Source organism: Helicoverpa armigera, chromosome 15 (genome assembly GCF_030705265.1).
Source record: "Helicoverpa armigera isolate CAAS_96S chromosome 15, ASM3070526v1, whole genome shotgun sequence".
NCBI classification, from domain to species: domain Eukaryota; kingdom Metazoa; phylum Arthropoda; class Insecta; order Lepidoptera; family Noctuidae; genus Helicoverpa; species Helicoverpa armigera.
In genome coordinates, this window is record NC_087134.1 from 10915721 (window position 1) to 10935895 (window position 20175).

Here is a 20175-nt window from a genome sequence, read left to right on the forward strand (position 1 = left end):
AATTACGTCATCTAAATAATTGAATAAAAATAAATCTAGGCCTTGCAGAACAGTATTATTCATAAATCGCTGGAATGTTTGTGCAGCGTTACGCAAACCAAAAGTCATGCGAGGAAACTCAAACAAACCAAAAGGTGTTATTATCGCGGTTTTTTCCACATCCTGCGGTGCAACACAAATACAGTGATATGCTCGATTTATGTCTAATTTAGAAAAAATCGTTTTATTGGCCAAAATGTATGTAAAATCGTGCAAACGAGGTATTGGATATCTGTCAGGCTTCGTAATTGCATTTAATTGGCGGTAATCGCCGCAAGGACGTAGCTCGCCGTTCTTTTTAGGAACCACGTGCAACGGACTTGCCCAAGCGCTCATAGAGGGCCTGCAGATACCCAGTTCCTGCATAACTCTAAATTCTTCCTTAACTTTTTTATATCTATCCGGTGGCAATGGACGGGCACGCGCGTGCACAGGCGGTCCGGTTGTTTCAATATAGTGAAAAACATTATGCCTAGGAGTTTCCTTAAATGACGGTGGTTTGGTAAGGTCAGGGTACATACTCAGTAAATCGTAATACGGGTGGCTTTCTACAATGGAATTTACAGACTGCTGATCAACATTAACTATCGAGGCCACCACCTTCATATCCGTAGTCTGATCAATTAACCTACATCTAGCTAAATCTACAAGAATTTTATGTTGAGACAAAAAATCTGCCCCAAGGATGGGCTGTCTAACGTTTGCAATTATGAATTCCCAACGGTACGGTCTACGGAGCTTGAGATCTAATGTTAATGTTTTAGTACCATACGTCGCAATTTCTGTACCGTTGGCGGCATATAATTTGTAATCACAACACTGCATACCTTTAAAAAGCCTTTTTGTTACGGGTAAAACAGATACATTTGCTCCCGTATCGACGAGGAAACGTAGTCCGGAGTTAAAATCTTGTACTAATAAACGGCTGCAGGGGGTAAGGGCACAGACCTCAGCCGACGGCTGTACCACGGCTCTTAGTTTTCCGATCTCTGCTGGTTGTCCTCGTTGCGTTCGGAGGTTGACTGCGACTTCCATGCACACGGTGGAATGCATCGATGAGCTCTGTGACGATAGCGGAAGTGGTAGTCACATAGCCAATTGGATGAGTTCGGGTTACGTCGTCTTGATGAAGAGCGGGACGTTTGTCTAAAACGGTTAACATTTTGTCTCGATCTGGACCTTGACCTCGAATGTTCCAAATTACTCAGTCTGGCGTTGATTTTAGCAAGCTCAGCTGCGATACTCGCTACATTGCAGGTGTTTTCAGATTGTCCTCGGGAGGATGAGGTCGGCATCTGAGCTACTTCAGAAACATGGTTACTTCGCGTTGCTTCCGCGACGTTATCTGCAATGACTGCTAAATTGTCCAATCCCTTCGTTTCTGACACCACTAAGACTGCTCGTATGGTTGCAGGTAGATGCCCTGCCACAAAACTCTCAAGGTATCGTCCGGTATTTTGTCTCGTGCCAAATCTCGCATTCGGTGGAGGAGCTGAGAGGGCTTCTGATCGCCCAGCTCCATTTCGCCGATGAGCTTTTCAATTTGCCGGCTTTTTGAGTCTTCCAGTAGTGCAAGCAATTTCGCCTTCAAGGCCATGAACTTGCCAGTTTCGGGAGGCTTTGCTAGGAAATCTGACAACCGCGTAATAATATCCATGGGTAATTTCGATACCACCAAATCGAATCTTGCTTCATCTCCTAATTTCTGAGGTGCCAAAGTAGCTTCCACACGTATAAACCACACACGAGGTTGATTAATCCATAATTCTGGAATGCGTGACGAAATCGAAACTGCTACCACTTCCGACTGTGGAACGGGTGCTACCGGCTCCATCATTTTTGAGAAAAACGGAATTCACTCACAAAAATGTTCTTTGTCGGGGTCACCAATTTTGGGTTGTGTCTATATGAATATCAGAGATAAGGTGCATTGGGGCAATTTCGAAAATGGGTATATTCCGAAAATGCAAAAAATCTACCAAACACAGCAATATATTCCAGCCGGCAACATTAGGCCAAGCGCCATCTTAGATTTACTTGTGGCGACAGACGTCGCGAGCCGCTCGCGCTAACGACACGTGAGTATCGTCAAATTATTCAAGAGAAGTGATTTCGCGCCAAAATTTAGTGATTCGTAATAACCCCAACATCGTTTTCTCGAAATTCTGGTAAGTTATTTCAATATTTGTTTGTTTCTATGATAGGTTGTTGTTTTTTGCTTAATAATATTCGGAATATAAGGTTTTAACTGTGTTTTTTATTTTTTTTCTGATTTAACCCTCCGGGTTTATTTCGACGTGATTGTTTCGCAATAACCCCATTTATGTTTTTCGTACCGTAATTCTCAGGAGTTCTCAAACTTTTGAGCTCCAACGCAAAAATAACGAGATGTTATAAGTTTTAAGTTTCTGTATGTGTGTGTGTTTGTGTGTGAGGTGTCTGTGGCATCATAGCTGCCCAACGGCTGAACCGATTTTGTTTTTTTCTTTGAAAGGTGAATTAGTTGGGAGTGCTTTTAGCTATGTTTGCTGTAACTTCGGTTGGGGGTTAATTAAAATTCTTAACTTTGTTTTGTACCATAATGGCGGCGATGCTAGTTATATTTTTGCGTTGGGTTTTCAAATCTCTTTCCATAATAGGTGGTTGTGAGAGGTGGGGGGTGGTGACGGGGTAAATCACAACCATTTCCCCACAAACAAAAAAATACAGCAATGGATACCGATTTCAAAACCACAGTTTTTTGCTCAGTTATTGCTTGGTTATTGAATTTTTTGTGTTGACAAAAGTTATTTCGTTTTTCAGTGTCATCATGCCTCGTACTTATTTAAAAAAGAAAAATAAGTCATACACTCCTCAAGATCTAGCCTCTGCCATACAGCAGGTAAGAAACGGGGAGCTTACCGTATATGCTGCTGCACAGAAGTACAAGATACCAATGACCACTCTTCATGACCATGTCAAAACTAAAGACACTAGGCAGAATGCAGGTAGACCCAAATCATTTAAAGCAATATGGGATGCAAAACTGGTAGAGTGGCAGAGAAGAAATGTTGGTACGAAAATGCCAAAAAACGTTTTCGCACAAACTATGGCAGATACTTGGCAACAAACGAACCCCGAAGTTATAAAGAGTGGATTTAAAAAGGCTGGAATATACCCTTTTAATGCACATGTCATACCTATTGACAAATATGATCCAGACGCGTATCAAAGATACAAGAAAACTTTGCTTGCCCGCACACTCAAACAGCCAAAGTCACTCAAAGAAATATGCATTGAATAATTCAACAATCAGTTTGCAACAGTTAATGAAACTATTGAAATAACAGGCAATAATTACGTTGCCTTGCTATCTGCACAATCAAGAAATAATGCCCAAATGATGCCTTTTGAAGCCAGACACCCGAGCCAAGTACCAGCATGTTTGCAGAATTCGAAGCCAACAAAATCCTAAATAAATATAATATCAAACATAGTCATAAAGGAAGCATCGCAAGTAAAACTTCAAAACCCGTTGCAACTCAATCCAACAGTCTCATTTGAAGAATTATTGCTGAGGAAAATTCAACAGGATAAAAAGAATAGTGATCCAACAAAAAAAAACGTGTTACAAAAGGTGCGGAAGTGATAACTGCAGCCACAGGAAAGAAAATTCTAGAAGAAGTGAAAGAAACGAAAACTAAAACCAGTAAAGCGAATGATAAACGAAAACGTAAACGGGACCCTTCCTCTGATACCACAAGTATATCCGATATTATCAGCAATCATAGCGATTCTGATATTATTGATTGTATCGATTTTGAAGACTTGATGGAAGACGAAGATAATTTTAATTTCTACCAGGAGGAGACAAGTTTACAGAAATCAAGAAAAGATAGGAAGTGTGAAGATGAAGAAGAAGAAAAACGATAAAAACATCACCAGTGAAAAGGCATTCGCTGACAAAAGTACAAATAATGCATGTTCTAAGAAAGGCAAAGGTGTTGGGAAGAAAAGCAAAGGTAAAGAAAATCAGATAGACAAAAATGAAGGAATCAGTTATTTTGCAACAGGTGAAGAAGACGTAAATGAGCAGATTGCAGTATATCCTAAAGAAACCCAAACCTGTAAATTACAGCCACCAGGAACAGAGAATAAAGAATTAGCATGTGGAATTCCAGAAAAGTGCCCCGTTGTAAGGGAACGTTATGATTTAAATGATACAGTGCTTGTCAGGTATTTTATAAGAAACAAATGGAAATATTATGTTGGGTTCATACAAAACATAAGCAAACATGAAGAACAACTGTACTTTATCGACTTCTTAAAAACGTCCAGATGACAGCAATATCTCAGTTTTGTTGAACCTAAAAAGAAAGATACGGACCAAGTTCCAGAGTCATTAGTAGTAAAGAAAATAGAATTACAGAAAAAACGAGATCAAGACAAAGAATATTACTTGACCCATGATGAAGACACTATTTATTTCGACTGATTTTATACCAAAAAGTATCTACCTAAGGAAAACGTCCGCCTTCTAGATTAGTTGCATACCTACTTATTGATTTCTGACACGCGAATATTAGACATTTAAATAAAACTACTTAAATTAAGGACTTTATCGCGGTAATATTATTTAATCCCGGCTTTTCGGACCCTTTACAGCATCCATGGTCACGGGCAGACTTACATAGATGTCAGTTGTCTTGATATTTTATTTGCAAACATCAAATATCAACAAAATGGATCAACTGATAATCAACAAAATTTAGAGTAGCTGTTTGCAACTAAAATACCAAGACAACCAACATCTAAGTCTGCCCGTGACCACGGATGCTGTAAAGGATCTGAAACGTCAGTATTAAATAACATATACATATAACATATAAAACATATACATATTAAATAACACATAACCGCGATAAAATCGGTAAAAATAGTTTTATTTAAATGCATACCTACTTCTTTTTATTGATATTATGTTTTTGTTATGTTATTGTTGCGATGCCTAACTGTAGTTGGCTTCAAATAACATTTGTGTTTTTATTTTTTATTTTACTACCGCAAGATTCTGAAGAGTAGCCAAAAATTATCAAAAAGTCTTTGATTTTTATGTGATTTAATAATTATGTTTAAGGATTGTTACAAAAATTGTTTTTGTTTTAATAATTCTAATTGTTCCCCACATTACTCAATGTGAAGTTACGTACTTATTAAAATTAAAGTTGATCTCACTGAGTTATTGTTTTATTTTATTATTGACATTCTATAAAATACATTAAGAAATGTACCAAAAATAACTTTGTTTATCCACCATGCAATTTTAAATTTCCTAAAATCTCAAATGATATGTTGAGAACCACTGTCACATATGTCTGAACATCAAGGCTTCTCTGGGGTAATTCCGAAATACAAAGTTATAAGAATTCAAATTAACGCTTATTACTTAAAAAACTTACGATATCAAAATCTACGGGGTAATAACGATGGAAAATGAAATGTACACTCTAGCTGAAATGCAATAAAGGCGACTTTTGAGCTCTTCCGGAATTACCCCGCAATACTTCGCAATTATCCATATGACCCAAAAATTTGGTTCTTCATTTAAAGCACTTTCTTTAGCAAATCCACTGATATATTTAAAAATATAATGTAATCTTTTCAAAGGCTTTTCAATATGTATGCAGAACTAAAACAATAAGACTCGTACAATAGAGCGTTACCGAATAATCAAGTGAAATGTTCATCTCTAGTCATCTTGCAGAAATTTCTGTCGGAATTGCCCCAATGCACCTTAAATAAAAGTTCAGAACTCCACTGGTAAATTATATTGTTCCAAGCAAGACACACAAAATGATTATACAAAAGTTAGGTTTTACAAAAGTTCCGGCCCGGCACACCGTTATACGAAGACTGGCTTATATTCTAATTTAAGGAGGGAATAGCAATATGATACGACGCCCTACGCACACAGCCATGCACATGCATTTACATAGGTGTGTACGTGAGTGTCCCTACATTCTTAGAGGTCAGATCAGAAGTGGTACTTGAAAATGAATAACACACGTCTATAGACATTTAACCTGGTAAGGTTTATTTCTTATAAAGGATTTAGCAGAAGCCAACTTTGAATAGCAAATACAATATCGATAATTAATTATAAGATCACGATGTGACATCTTCAACGTCCGTCATCCTTCTATCCGTCATAACTTCTTCTTCTATACCAGCCCGGTCAGTCCAGGTTGGTAGCAAGGAGGATTCATATCTAACAATATTATACATAATGGCTGGTCATTGTATATAATACCCAAACTGACTAGACTATGTGATAAATTATTCACTTTATCTGCATATTATTTATAAGTTAGCTGTTCCAAGTTGGCCAAGTAATAAATATGGTATAACCAACTACATAAATATATACTTACTAGTTCTTAAAAACGGCTGAAGTTATAATCGACTTTTTTATGATAAATCATCAAATGACGCCTTCCGCTGTCGGTGAGCAGCGTGAGGGAGTGTCAGACTGTTAGTGACTTAAACACATTGGGGTTTGTTGAATCTATTTGAGAAGCGCGTTGAACAACGCGCGCCACCGAGACGGGCCCGTGTCTCCCAGCAGACGGAAGGACGATGAGCCACCCGAACTCAACGAACAGGCCCACGCCTACGGTGGCCGGCAGTCGTCTATCAACACCCGGCGCCAGTGATGTCTTCCAAGTCCACGGCAGCAGCTGGGATGAGGGGTGTGAACTTCGCTAGCATGTCTGCTTCGCAAAAGGGGACGAAGGCATCCCATTACCTCACACCCCGGACCATGGCTTGAACCAGGGCCGAGCACGAGAGGTCGCCGCTGCCGATTTCCTCGACGAGGACACGACAGTACCCTTCCCAGGCAGGGCACACCTGGACTGTGAAGTTCACCGTGTCCTCCGGACAGTCCGTACATTATCCCGAGCCACACCTCAAAGACACCTTAAGGGTCAATTCCCACTGAAAGAGCAGCGGCCGGCAGCGGCCGTAAGAGCACGGAAAATGTAAGAGCGCGGCGCCGCGCGGCCCGCCGCGCTCGCGCTCAATCCCCTGCAATTACGGCCGCTGCCGGCCGCTGCCGGCCGCTGCTCTTTCAGTGGGAATTGACCCTAAAGACCCCTTTCGCCACTATTGTGGCGTGCCCTGCACTGGGCTAACTAGCCTATTCCGAATTATATTAAAGTCGGCTACCATTCATTTTAGTCAGTTAACATGAAATTATAATCTTTACTTCCTTGTTTTATTACATTATCCAAGTCTTTGAAGATATTATATAAAATTGCAAGTTAATGTGTCAATTATCACTTTATCTAAATTGAGTTGACATTATAAATAATAGCTAGATAATATATATAATATTCGTGCGCGAGTCCGACTCCCACTTGGCTGGTTTTTTAGACTATACATGGCCACACATCCACAACACAACCTTGATGGGTCAACCTGTGCGGCTGATTAGTAGTAATTCCCTAGATCAACATTTGAGCAATATATTGCACACTAGCTGACCCGGCGAACTTCGTACCGCCTTTTCCTTATTTGCTCACCGTTTAGACCTACCCTGGACTACGACAAATATTTTAGCACCTAAATCAGCTCAATCGGCCCAGCCGTTCTCGAGTTTTAATCAGACTAACGAACAACAATTAATTTTTATTTATATAGATAATATCATGTGAAAGAATACGCCTACGGTATGTGTAGTATTTTGGCAATAACATACTGCCCACGCAGACGAAGTCGCGTGAAACAGCTAGTTTTTTTATAAATATCTACTGTTGAACAACTTCATACATAAAACTAATATTTTCTATTTGTCTGGTCGACATATCGAAAAGTTAATATCAAAACACTCACATTGACACTCCCTGGTATCGTACCAGGGAGTGTATGAGGGTTTTGTTGGAACAAAAGATGTTTGTGCAGGCAACTGCAAGCCATTTCGAGACAAATTTCATTCAAAACGCGGTAATCACACCATGACCTTGAGACAAAGTTTACCTGCCCTGTACACACCGGGTGGGTGGGCGGGGCAATTTTTGACGTTTCGTAAAAGATATCGCAACGTGAGTGGTGTCAAAAGAAGCGTCTCGGCGAGAGCTATCCAATGGTATATAACAACAGGCAAGTATAGAGCAAATTGCAAATTTTTGGTCGAAAAACTGTTTTTTCGCAAAGAAACAAAATTTCATACAGAATTGCGAATAACTTGCCGAAAATGGAGCGTAAACTTCGCACTCCAAAAGCCCAAGTAGGAAGCACAGACAAAGTTAGTAACAATTATCTCAAATACATAATCATAATGAAAATATAAGTTAACGAAACTTGAATTTTCAAAATTATAAGCCTTAACTTGTGATGAATAATTACATGCAAAATCTGCAGTAGTCTTACCTTCTAAGTAACAACAGACAGAACACATCTAAAACCAGATCTTTTGAACTCTACGCCTAATTACGTAACTTTGTGCAACCTAACTTTGTGCAACCTAACTTTGTGAAACCCAACTGTGTGCAACCTAACTTTGTGAAACCTATCTGTGTACAACCTAACTTTGTGCAAACTAACTTTGTGCAAACTAACTTTGTGAAACATAACTGTGTGAAACCTATCTGTGTGCAACGTAACTTTGTGAAACCTAACTGTGTGCAAACTAACTTTGCGAAACCCAACTTTGGGCAATCTAACATTGTGCAACCTAACTTTGTGCAACCTAACTTTGTGCAACCTAACTTTGTGCAAACTAACTTTGTGCAACCTAACTTTGTGAAACATAACTGTGTGAAAGGGTTAGGTTAGGTTTGCTCGGGGTTAGGTTAGGTTTGCTCGGGGTTAGGTTAGGTTTGCTCGGGGTTAGGTTAGGTTTGCTCGGGGTTAGGTTAGGTTTGCTCGGGGTTAGGTTAGGTTAGGTTAGGTTAGGTTAGGTTAGGTTAGGTTTTTTATTACTGTTTACCCCGTTCATGGTTTCAACGGGACCTTTTTTATCTAAGTTGCTCTTGCATTCTAATTCTCGCTTTATTCCTCTCGCACGTTCATGCGTCATACTTTATCTTTCTTTCATTCCTCATCTCTCATTCCTGGCCGGGTGGGACTCCCACTACTCTTCCTAAGTTTCCATTTCCGGGTTCTTATAATCAACAATTTTTTTTTTTTTTTTTCTTTTCCGTTTCGAAATATTCTGTTTACAGTTTTTATCTTACTTTCTATGCTTTCATCTATATATTCTTCTTTTCAATATATAATGAAGCATAGATTTCATACTGTATTTTTGTTTCTTTTAATTGTTTTATTTGCTAAATTTTCGCAATATTCCAAGAATTTTATTCTATTTCTCCCTTTTATTATTTCCCCTATTTTATCTTTTTGGATCCTAGTATCTAGTTCGCATTCAATAGTGTAGCGTTCTTGTGCAAATATGGGGCAATCGAGCAGTATATGTGGGACAGTTTCGAGTGTGTTGGGGTCACAGATGCACGATGGGTTCTCCTTGCACTTGAAGCGGTTCAAGTACTCGGAGAATCCACCGTGCCCCGTCATTATTTGTGTTCTTATGGCGTTCATACCCACTTTTCTAATTGTTCTGTACGCGGCCACTGCATCTGGGAAGAACATCTTAGTTATTGAGGCGGTTTGTCCTGTATTATACCTATGGTTCCATTCGTCAAGCGTCACCATTCGAGCGTGTCGCTTGACGAACGAAACCGGGCACATGTCGTAGTCGGGTTTCTTTTTGCTATTCATGGCGGCCTCCTTCGCTAGCGCATCCGCTCTTTCGTTGCCTTCGATCCCCGCGTGAGCCTTAATCCAATACAAGTTAACTATCTTGGCTTGGCGGGATATAGCTTTCAAGTTATCCCTGGTTTCTACTGCCAGGGGATGAAGGCAACCGTGGTTTTTCACTGTTTGGAGGGCCGCCATGGAGTCACTGTAGATCCCGAAACTTTCCGCAGTACTCCTCCTAATCTCCTTCGTTGCCCTGCATATCGCCAGGAGCTCGGCCTGATAGACCGTGCAGAAGTTTGCCAGTGCCAATTTGAGGGTACGCGTTTCGGTGTTGCCAATCCATATTGACACCGCTGCCCCAACGCGTCCCTCTATTTTGCTCCCATCGGTATAGATTTTTATTTCTGAATTGGCACTGGCGTCGATCTGTTCCTGGTCCATCACCCTTCCTATCTCCAAGTCGACGCGTGCGGCCGGGTGTGGGGAATCCAGTGCAGACGCCATCCGTTCCATCTCCCTGTCCCCCAGCAGCTCCTGGGCTACTCCCTTCTTAGCCTCGTATAGTAAGGCAACTTCGCGGATTCGCAGGTCGAGTGGGAGTATGCCAGCTAATAGGAGTGCTGAGTTCAGGGAGACGGTTCGGTAGGCTTTGCACATCTTTTGTGCAATTCCGCGTTGCAGGACTCCCAGCTGCTTTATGATTCCGAGCTTACTTGCTGCTGGGGCCCATACACTTGCAGCGTACAGTACTATTGGCTCTATAACCGCCACATATATTATTTTAATGACTTCGGGGTTTAGTCCCCAACTCACTTTTGCTGCCCTGCATAGTTGTTGGTGGACCGCTATCGCTTTTCGGCAGACGTTTTTTATGTGCGTGTTGAATGTTAGCCTGTCGTCGATGGTGACACCCAGCAGTTTAATTTCTTTAGCCATTGTTATGGCAGCCCCACCCATGCTCAGTCTTGGGGTGTCATATTTTAACTTTCTGGTTATTACCATGGCACTTGTTTTTTGCGGTGCAAATTTGAGTTTGTTTTTGACTCCCCAAGACCGAACATACTCGAGGATGCCATTGGCTTTCCTTTCAATTTCTGCCGCGGTGTCCCCATCGAACACCAGGACGACATCGTCTGCAAAGGCTTGCGAGTAGGTCTTTTTCTCGACTAAGGTTTTAAGGAGTGGGTCTAGTAGCAGGTTCCACAATATGGGGCCTCCGATTGAGCCCTGTACGCAGCCCTTGTCTGTCCCTTTCACATATTCTCGTCCGGCATAACGGACTCTGACCCTTCTGTCCACGAGATAGCTGTCTATGACTCTCCTCAGGTTCACTGGACATTTTTCTTCAGCCAGACGAACCCTAATGGCCGGCCACCAGGCGCTGTCGAAGGCTCCCTCTATGTCCAATGATACAAGTACAATGAGTTTCTTTTGCGTCAGTTTTCTGCGTATGTGCTGCATTAAGACATAGAGGGAGTCCTCGGTGCTCCTTTGCGGCATGAATCCGTACTGGTGGATGCTAATGCGAGGTAATATGTGAAATCTGAGGCGAGCCACGAGCATCTTCTCATAGATTTTGCCCAGAACAGGCAACAAGCCAATCGGTCTGTAGGCTTTTGGGGTAGTGTAGTCGGTTTTTCCCGGTTTCTTTAATACCACAACTGTTGCTTCCTTCCACGGCTGCGGAAAGTGATTATGTTCTAGGCATTTGTTCAGGAGGGCCAGAAATACGTCGGGCATGCTACTTATGGCTCTTCCACAGATGTCGGCTGTGAGGTTAGGTTAGGTTAGGTTAGGTTTCTTCACGGCATGTCTCGAGCAGGGTCAGTTTCCCAGTGTGTGGAAGGAGGGGAGGCTGGTCCTGCTCAGGAAGGAGGGGCGCCCCGCGGACTCGCCGTCCGCGTACCGGCCCATAGTGCTGCTCGACGAGGCGGGCAAACTCTTTGAGCGTGTCATCGCAGATCGCCTCGTCAGCCACTTGTGCAGAGAGGGGCCGGACCTGGACGACAACCAGTTTGGTTTTCGTCGCGGGCGCTCCACCGTAGACGCCATAATGCGCGTGAGAGCCCTGGCGGAGGAGACGGTGTCCGGGGTGGGGTGTTGGCGGTGTCTTTAGACATCTCCAACGCGTTCAACACCCTGCCCTGGAGCTGTATTCGGGAGGCACTGAGATATCACCGCGTGCCTCCCTACCTCCGTCGCACAGTAGGGGCCTACCTAGAAGGTAGATGTCACATATCGGGGACATGACGGTGCCGGTCGGCACCTTGACGTGCGGTGTTCCACAGGGATCGGTGCTGGGGCCGCTCCTGTGGAACATCGGTTACGATTGCTGAGAGGCGAACTCCGTCGGGCGCCGACTTGACGTGTTATGCGGACGACACGCTTGTCACTGCCCGGGGAGCTCGCACAGGAAGCAGCGTTGATAGCCACGGCTGCGGTGTCACAGGTGGTGAACCGCATCCGGCGCCTGGGCCTGGAGGTGGCCCTCAACAAGTCGGAGGCCATGGTGTTTCATGGCCCCGACGCGCGCCGCCGTCGGGATCACACATCGTGGTCGGTGGAGCCGGATAGCTGTCGAGTCCACCATGAAGTATCTGGGATTGGTGCTCGACAGCCGATGGGAATTCGGCCCCACTTCCGGCGGCTGGTGCCCAAGCTGATGGTGCAGCGGGCGCGCTGTCAACGTTGCTTCCTAACATGGGCCCGAGCGCCGCCTGTAGGCGGTTGTACGTGGGAATCGTGCGGTCCATGGCCCTATATGGGGCCCCTGTGTGGGCGATGGACCTGGCGGCCAGCACTCAGCCATTCTGCGCAGACCGCAGAGGGCGATGGCCGTCAGAGTCGTCCGCGGGTATCGTACGATTTCTACGAGGCGGCTTGCGTCCTGGCCGGATCCCCGCCCTGGGACCCAGAGGCTAAAGTACTCGCGTCGCTGTATCGGTGGCGCGAGGAAGAGGGCACGGGACTCGAGGCCGGTGCAGCGGCAGATAGCGCAGCGCCGAGCAGAGCTCCGTCAGGTCTTGGTGGCGGAATGGCGGCAGAGGCTTCTGCGCCCTACCGCCGGCCTCGCCACCGTCGAGGCGATCCGGCCAGTGCTCGACGACTGGCTCGGGAGAAGGCACGGCTCCCTGTCGTTCAGGGTGACGCAGGTGCTGTCGGGGCACGGCTGCTTCGGCAAGTACCTGTGTCGCATAGGCAGGAGCCGGACGCTCGGTGCCACCACTGCGTCCATGGCGGAGGACACGGCGCAACACACGTTCGTTCAGTGTGTTGCTTGGGAGGAGCAGCGCCGTGTCCTCACAAATGAAGTAGGAGGCGATCTGTCGCTGCCGGCCGTGGTACGGAAGATGGTCGGCAGCGCAGAGTCGTGGGACGCAGTGGTGTCCTTCTGCGAGGACGTGATGTCGCAGAAGGAAGCTGCGGAACGGGAGAGGGAGATTTCAACTGCCGATCCCGCCCGCAGGCGCTCCGCGCCGGAGGAGGGCAGACAACGCCCTCTTCCGCCCCCATGAACGGGTCCAGGGCGAAGGACTTGGGGAAGTCCCCGCCCCTATTCAACGGACCCGAGGCGGAGGGCGCGCGGGTGTCGACGCGCGCCTCTGAGGCGTTGCACGGGGGAGTTTAACACCTCACCCCCCCGTGCCCGAGGCGAGGCCCGCAAGGCGGGCCAGCACCAGTGCGGGGCTGCGGAAGAATTTGGATTCCCGCGGCCCCGCGCCCACGTGTAAGGAGGACACAGGGGGTTTTAGCGGTAAGAGTCCGGCACACACCCCGCCTCTCCCAGGCGGAGGAAGTCCATGAGGATTTCCCCGAGAAAAAAAAAAAAAAAAAAAGGTTAGGTTAGGTTAGGTTCAACACCCTGCCCTGAGCTGTATTCGGGAGGCACTGAGATATCACCGCGCCTCCCTACCTCCGTCGCACAGTAGGGGCCTACCTAGAAGGTAGATGCGTCACATATCGGGGACATGACGGTGCCGGTCGGCACCTCATGACGTGCGGTGTTCCACAGGATCGGTGCTGCTCCTGTGGAACATCGGTTACGATTGTGCTGAGAGGCGAACTCCCGTCGGGCGCCGACTTGACGTGTTATGCGGACGACACGCTTGTCACTGCCCGGGGAGCTCGCACAGGAAGCAGCGTTGATAGCCACGGCTGCGGTGTCACAGGTGGTGAACCGCATCCGGCGCCTGGGCCTGGAGGTGGCCCTCAACAAGTCGGAGGCCATGGTGTTTCATGGCCCCGACGCGCGCCGCCGTCGGGATCACATCGTGGTCGGTGGAGCCCGGATAGCTGTCGAGTCCACCATGAAGTATCTGGGATTGGTGCTCGACAGCCGATGGGAATTCGGCCCCACTTCCGGCGGCTGGTGCCTGCTGCGATGTGCAGCGGGCGCGCTGTCAACGTTGCTTCCTAACATGGGGGCTCGAGCGCCGCCTGTAGGCGGTTGTACGTGGGAATCGTGCGGTCCATGGCCTATATGGGGCCCCTGTGTGGGCGATGGACCTGGCGGCCAGCACTCTAGCCATTCTGCGCAGACCGCAGAGGGCGATGGCCGTCAGAGTCGTCCGCGGGTATCGCACGATTTCCTACGAGGCGGCTTGCGTCCTGGCCGGATCCCCGCCCTGGGACCTAGAGGCTAAAGTACTCGCGTCGCTGTATCGGTGGCGCGAGGAAGAGCGGGCACGGGACTCGAGGCCGCAGCGGCAGATAGCGCAGCGCCGAGCAGACTCCGTCAGGTCTTGGTGGCGGAATGGCGGCAGAGGCTTCTGCGCTACCGCCGGCCTCGCCACCGTCGAGGCGATCCGGCCAGTGCTCGACGACTGGCTCGGGAGAAGGCACGGCTCCCTGTCGTTCAGGGTGACGCAGGTGCTGTCGGGGCACGGCTGCTTCGGCAAGTACCTGTGTCGCATAGGCAGGGAGCCGGACGCTCGGTGCCACCACTGCGTCCATGGCGGGAGGACACGGCGCAACACACGTTCGTTCAGTGTGTTGCTTGGGAGGAGCAGCGCCGTGTCCTCACAAATGAAGTAGGAGGCGATCTGTCGCTGCCGGCCGTGGTACGGAAGATGGTCGGCAGCGCAGAGTCGTGGGACGCAGTGGTGTCCTTCTGCGAGGACGTGATGTCGCAGAAGGAAGCTGCGGAACGGGAGAGGGATTTCAACTGCCGATCCCGCCCGCAGCAGCGCCCGGCGCCGGAGGAGGGCAGACAACGCCCTCTTCCGCCCCCATGAACGGGTCCAGGGGCGAAGGACTTGGGGAAGTCCCCGCCCCTATTCAACGGACCCGAGGCGGAGGCGCGCGCGGGTGTCGACGCGCGCCTCTGAGGCGTTGCACGGGGAGTTTAACACCTCACCCCGTGCCGGGCGAGGCCCGCAAGGCGGGCCAGCACCAGTGCGGGCTGCGGAAGAATTTGATTCCGCGGCCCCGCGCCCACGTAAGGAGGACACAGGGGGTTTTAGCCGGTAAGAGTCCGGCACACCTCCGTCTCCCAGGCGGAGGAAGTCCATGAGGATTTCCCCGAGAAAAAAAAAAAAGGTTAGGTTGTCCATGGCGGAGTCGGCGACGGACGGCCCCGTCGACGTCGAAGCGGTGGCGCTGCGGTTTCGCGGGGCGATGACGCAGATCTGCGACGCGTCCATGCCCCGCGTCCGCCAACAGTCCGCAAGGCGCCAGGTGTACTGGTGGACCGCCGAGATTGCGCAGTTGCGCATCGCGTGCGTTGCGGCTCGCCGCCAGTACACACGATACCGGAGACGACGTCGACGGGTTTCGCCGAGGAGGACGCGCTGTATGAGTGTACAGCGTCCAAGGAGACTCTGTGGCTGGCCATCGGCGATTCTAAGTCGCGTGCCAGGGAGGAGCTGCTGGGGTCCCTGGATCGGGATCCGTGGGGCCGCCCCTACCGTTGGGTACGGGGCAAGCTGCGTGCATGGGCGCCTCCACTGGTGCAGAGCATGCAGCCCCAGCTGCTAGGGGCGGTCGTATTGGCGCTCTTCCTGAGCGAGCGGGACACGTTCCCCGACGATGGCTTCACCTCGGCCACAGACTCTGAAGAGGAGAGCACCGATGTCCCCGAGGTGACGCAAGCAGAGACGAGAGCGGCCGTGTCGCGGCTCCGGGCTAAGAACACGGCGCCCGGACCCGACGGAGTTCCTGGCCGAGCTCTCGTCCTGGCTCTGAAGGTGCTAGAGCCCCAGCTGAGAGGGCTCTTCACGGCATGTCTCGAGCGGGTCAGTTTCCCAGTGTGTGGAAGGAGGGGAGGCTGGTCCTGCTCAGGAAGGAGGGGCGCCCCGCGGACTCGCCGTCCGCGTACCGGCCCATAGTGCTGCTCGACGAGGCGGGCAAACTCTTTGAGCGTGTCATCGCAGATCGCCTCGTCAGCCACTTGTGCAGAGAGGGGCCGGACCTGGACGACAACCAGTTTGGTTTTCGTCGGGCGCTCCACCGTAGACGCCATAATGCGCGTGAGAGCCCTGGCGGAGGAGACGGTGTCCCAGGGTGGGGTGGTGTTGGCGGTGTCTTTAGACATCTCCAACGCGTTCAACACCCTGCCCTGGAGCTGTATTCGGGAGGCACTGAGATATCACCGCGCCTCCCTACCTCCGTCGCACAGTAGGGGCCTACCTAGAAGGTAGATGCGTCACATATGGGACATGACGGTGCCGGTCGGCACCTCATGACGTGCGGTGTTCCACAGGGATCGGTGCTGGGGCCGCTCCTGTGGAACATCGGTTACGATTGGGTGCTGAGAGGCGAACTCCCGTCGGGCGCCGACTTGCGTTGTTATGCGGACGACACGCTTGTCACTGCCCGGGAGCTCGCACAGGGAAGCAGCGTTGATAGCCACGGCTGCGGTGTCACAGGTGGTGAACCGCATCCGGCGCCTGGGCCTGAGGTGGCCCTCAACAAGTCGGAGGCCGGTTTCATGGCCCCCGACGCCGCCGCCGTCGGGCCACATCGTGGTCGGTGGAGCCGGATAGCTGTCGAGTCCACCATGAAGTATCTGGGATTGGTGCTCGACAGCCGATGGGAATTCGGCCCCACTTCCGGCGGCTGGTGCCCAAGCTGATGGGTGCAGCGGGCGCGCTGTCAACGTTGCTTCCTAACATGGGGGCCTGAGCGCCGCCTGTAGGCGGTTGTACGTGGGAATCGTGCGGTCCATGGCCCTATATGGGGCCCCTGTGTGGGCGATGGACCTGGCGGCCAGCACTCTAGCCATTCTGCGCAGACCGCAGAGGGCGATGGCCGTCAGAGTCGTCCGCGGGTATCGCACGATTTCCTACGAGGCGGCTTGCGTCCTGGCCGGATCCCCGCCCTGGGACCTAGAGGCTAAAGTACTCGCGTCGCTGTATCGGTGGCGCGAGGAAGAGCGGGCACGGGACTCGAGGCCGGTGCAGCGGCAGATAGCGCAGCGCCGAGCAGAGCTCCGTCAGGTCTTGGTGGCGGAATGGCGGCAGAGGCTTCTGCGCCCTACCGCCGGCCTCGCCACCGTCGAGGCGATCCGGCCAGTGCTCGACGACTGGCTCGGGAGAAGGCACGGCCCTGTCGTTCAGGGTGACGCAGGTGCTGTCGGGGCACGGCTGCTTCGGCAAGTACCTGTGTCGCATAGGCAGGAGCCGGACGCTCGGTGCCACCACTGCGTCCATGGCGGAGGACACGGCGCAACACACGTTCGTTCAGTGTGTTGCTTGGGAGGAGCAGCGCCGTGTCCTCACAAATGAAGTAGGAGGCGATCTGTCGCTGCCGGCCGTGGTACGGAAGATGGTCGGCAGCGCAGAGTCGTGGGACGCAGTGTCCTTCTGCGAGGACGTGATGTCGCAGAAGGAAGCTGCGGAACGGGAGAGGGAGATTTCAACTGCCGATCCCGCCCGCAGCAGGCCTGGCGCCGGAGGAGGGCAGACAACGCCCTCTTCCGCCCCCATGAACGTCCAGGGGCGAAGGACTTGGGAAGTCCCCGCCCCTATTCAACGGACCCGAGGCGGCGCGCGGGTGTCGACGCGCGCCCTGAGGCGCGGGGAGTTTAACACCTCACCCCCTGCCCGAGGCGAGGCCCGCAAGGCGGGCCAGCACCAGTGCGGCTGCGGAAGAATTTGATTCCCGCGGCCCCGCGCCCACGTGTAAGGAGGACACAGGGGGTTTTAGCCGGTAAGAGTCCGGCACACCCTCCGCCTCTCCCAGGCGGAGGAAGTCCATGAGGATTTCCCCGGGAAAAAAAGAAAAAAAAAAAAAAAAGGTTGTCCATGGCGGGAGGACACGGCGCAACACACGTTCGTTCAGTGTGTTGCTTGGGAGGAGCAGCCGTGTCCTCACAAATGAAGTAGGAGGCGATCTGTCGCTGCCGGCCGTGGTACGGAAGATGGTCGGCAGCGCAGAGTCGTGGGACGCAGTGGTGTCCTTCTGCGAGGACGTGATGTCGCAGAAGGAAGCTGCGGAACGGGAGAGGAGATTTCAACTGCCGATCCCGCCCGCAGCAGGCGCTCCGGGCGCCGGAGGAGGGCAGACAACGCCCTTCCGCCCCCATGAACGGTCCAGGGGCGAAGGACTTGGGGAAGTCCCCGCCCCCATTCAACGGACCCGAGGCGGAGGCGCGCGCGGGTGTCGACGCGCGCCTCTGAGGCGTTGCACGGGGAGTTTAACACCTCACCCCCGTGCCTGAGGCGAGGCCCGCAAGGCGGCCAGCACCAGTGCGGGCTGCGGAAGAATTTGATTCCCGCGGCCCCGCGCCCACGTGTAAGGAGGACACAGGGGGTTTTAGCCGGTAAGAGTCCGGCACACCCTCCGCCTCTCCCCAGGCGGAGGAAGTCCATGAGGATTTCCCCGAGAAAAAAAAAAAGGTTAGGTTGGTGCTGCGAGCGACAGCGTCGAGAAGGCGGACGCTCTGGCCGCCAAAATGAAGGAGGTCCTCAACCCAGAGGACGTCCGGGTCTCCAGGCCAATGAAAACCGCAGAAGTGCGGATTGCTGGCCTGGACGACTCCGTGACCTCTGAGGAGGTGGCGGCGGCCGTTGCTCGTGGGAGAGTGTCCGCCGGACAAGGTGCGGGCCGGCGACATACGCGTTGACGCTACCGGACTCGGCGTAGTCTGGGTTCGGTGCCCTGTAGCGTCGGCGAAAAAGATCGCCGATAGTGGCAGATTGCTGGTTGGCTGGGTTGCAGCGAGGGTGAAACTCCTGCAGCCCGGGCTTTGCGGTGCTTCCGGTGCCTGGAGAAGGGGCACGTCCGGGCAAAATGCACCGCCGAGATTGACCGCAGCGACCTCTGTTATCGTTGCGGTCAGCCCGGCCAAGGCGGCCCAGTGTTCCGCGGCGCCAAACTGCTGCTTGTGTTCGGCTGTGGGAAGCCAGCGGGACACAAAGTGGGCGGAGGGCTGTGGCGCGCCTGCCAGCAAGGCCAAGAAAAAGAAGAGGAGCTCTAAGCCTGCCGGGAAACCTCGCCACCCCGCAGGCCAGTAGCTCCGCGGCCGACTCCCGGCCCAGGACCGTTGCCGAGGGAATGGAGTGTCAATAGGGCACCTCCATTTCCTCCAGGGCAACATCAACCACTGTGCCAGAGCTCAGGATCTTCTCCTCCAGAGCATGGCAGAGTGGTCGATTGACGTGGCTGTGGTCGCCGAGCCGTACTTCATCCCCGCCCGTGACAACTGGCTGGGGTGCGCTGACGGTTTGGTGGCCATTATTGGGGACTCTGACCGACCCGTCTCGGGGCCGTGGCTGGGTTGCTGCGGTCTCGGGCGGCATCGTCATTGTGGGGCGTATTTCTCCCCAACAAGAGTCTCGCCGACTTCGAGGGTTTCCTTGTCGAGTTGGGCGCCGTCGTAGGCCGCCATCACCCTCGCCCGTTCTGGTGCTCGGGGATCTCAACGCCAAGTCATCGGCGTGGGGATCTCCGGTCACTGACCCTCGGGGCGAGGTGCTGGAAGAGTGGGCGGTGACGACCGGTCTGGTCGTCCTGAATCGGGGCTCGGAATACACGTGCGTGCGGCAGCGGGCGGGTCGATAGTGGACGTCTCGTTCGCTAGCCCTCTGTCGCCAGCCGAGTCCGCGACTGGCGTGTCGCCGTGGAGGTGGAGACGCTGTCGGACCACAGGTATATCCGGTTCGACGTCTCTGCCCAGACCGCGAGCGGCCGCCATCCAACAGCCCCGATCAACGACGGCCCGCGCTGGGCGCTTAAGTGCATCGACAGGGAACTGCTCGAGGAAGCTGCCTTAGTCCAGTCCTGGATTTGGGAGTCGGCGACGGACGGCCCCGTCGACGTCGAAGCGGTGGCGCTGCGGTTTCGCGGGCGATGACGCAGATCTGCGACGCGTCCATGCCCCGCGTCCGCCAACAGTCCGCAAGGCGCCAGGTGTACTGGTGGACCGCCGAGATTGCAGTTGCGCATCGCGTGCGTTGC